We start from the raw sequence: 2080 nt of genomic DNA, 5'->3' as shown, positions 1-2080 counted from the left end.
CCAGTTAGCTTTGCATCCTCACCCTCGGAGGCTGCTACTTCTCTGCATCTGGCAGACAAAGGGAGGAGAGCAAGTGCAGATGCAGGAGACAGCGCTCCCAGGTCTGCCCCCCTCACCCCCCCCCCCACACACACATAGAGGAGGGACTCAGTTGGCTGTCCTGCTGCCCACCTCTCTGGTGCTGGGTTGGCCCAGTGTTCGTTCTGCCTCCAAGCAAGGAATGGGCTCAACCTGCTGCTTCAGCTCAGTCTTGCTGCACCACTTCTGCAGCTCTGCCCAGGGTGCAAGCATCACGCAGCTGAGCTTCTGCGGTGGGAGCTCTGCAGCAGCAACTCCTGACTGGAGTTGTTTAATTTGGGGGCATTCTGTTCTTGAATGAAGTACTGTCGCTTCCTCAGAGAGCAGGTGCTCAGTGTGAACAGCTCGTCGCCCAACTCATTGTCAGCATTTTTGACCATCTGTAATGTCCTCAACTGAGCAGCGCTGCTTCTTGGGACGCTGCCTGCTAGCGGCACAGGAAGGAAGCCCCCTGCTGGGGATACTGTGCTCCATCTCCTGTCTGCCCCTTGACCCACTGTCCTAGGGTGGGGGGAATTCCTAACTGTGCTTGGTGTAGTCTCCTCCCCTCTCCTCTTTTCCAATGGTAGGGCCAGTGTTCAGGTGGTATTTCACATACTGTTGTGTAGACACTTCCTTTTTAAGTTCTGGAGTGTGTGTGAAGGGGTGTGGGTTAGATCACTGGGATTGGTTCCAGAATGTCTGGCCTTCCATCTGGCCCTGACCCCGCTCTGCTAAGGTGGGAAAAGAGCAGCCTCATCCATCAGAATTGGAGTCTACGTGCTCGTACCACCCTCCTGGCTCCATGGGCTGCACCAGCCAACTCACCCCTGTGGGTGCTTCCCAGAGATGCTGGGTATCTGCATCTTGCCCTGCAGTTGAGCATGGAGCTGGGGCTTGCCTGGGGAGGGGACCAGAGCTGGGGCTTGGAGCCTATCTGGGAGCGTGCTCTGTATTTTTTCCTGAATGCTAATAATTTACCTTGTTCTCTGAAGTATTCAGTTCAAGGTTTGAAAACCTGAATATGCCTTAGCACCTGAGTGGACACAGGGCTCTCACTAGGGACTGGCCCACACACAGATTTTGTGCCAATTTAACTATTTTACTTGGGGAGGTGTGGGGGGGAGTGTTTCCCCAGTTGAAATAGTTAAATGAGTGTGAGCCCTCTTGTGGGCGCTGTTACACTGCTGTGAAGGTTCCCCTTCCTCTGCAGGACTATCAATACTGCCCCAACCTCCTTTGTCTGGGTATAGTTGTGGCCATACTCGGTGAGTTGGCCTGCTCTGTCTTACTGTGAGTGTGGTACAGTTTGTATGTGGACAGGGCCTGAAGCTTGGAGCTTTGTTTCTGGCATTTCTGTTCTTCCTCCTGTCTGCAGATCTCATGTGGCCAAACAGCTGTTCTCTCCTAAGCATTGCTCCCATGCTGTGCTGCCTCGCTCCTCTGGGAGACCGATGCCCCCTTTCTGCTTTGCAGCATGTGATTCTTACCGGAGCTAGCTATTGTTCTCAACCCACTGCCCCTTCTGCAGCATTTCTGCCTTTGCTTTGTTCAGCCGGAGTGCAGCATGGGTCTCTTGGAGGATGAGTCCCAGCATGAATACACTGTGCTTTACAGACCTGTTGCTCTGCATCCACTTTGCTGTTGGCTTGTCAGCTGTTCGGGGTGCACTCCCTGGTTCCCATTTAGTTGCTGCAGCTAGAGTATTCTCTTGCCCAGATTCTTTCAAGTTAGTGCCCATAGGAAGGGAAGGCCCTGTGCATTGGGCTGTCAGCATTAGCTTTGCCAGTCTCTTAGAGCCCAGCTAAGGTGGGAACCAAGGAACCATTAGCCACCTGAGGATTAAAATGGCATGCAGCCTCCTGGAGCCAGGCAGCAGCAGAGATGGCACTTCATCTTTGCTGGGAGTTTGTGCACTCCTGCAGCTTCTAGGGTGAGGACAAATGAATGTTACCATAGTGTCATTGGCCCCTTGCCCCACTGTGATAAGGTGGGAGAAAAGCAGGCTCATCCACCAGAACTG

The sequence above is a fragment of the Chelonoidis abingdonii genome, chromosome 15 (assembly GCF_003597395.2).
Source record: "Chelonoidis abingdonii isolate Lonesome George chromosome 15, CheloAbing_2.0, whole genome shotgun sequence".
In the NCBI taxonomy this organism is placed as follows: domain Eukaryota; kingdom Metazoa; phylum Chordata; order Testudines; family Testudinidae; genus Chelonoidis; species Chelonoidis abingdonii.
The sequence above is the reverse complement of the archived record's forward strand: the minus strand, read 5'-3'. Positions refer to the sequence as shown.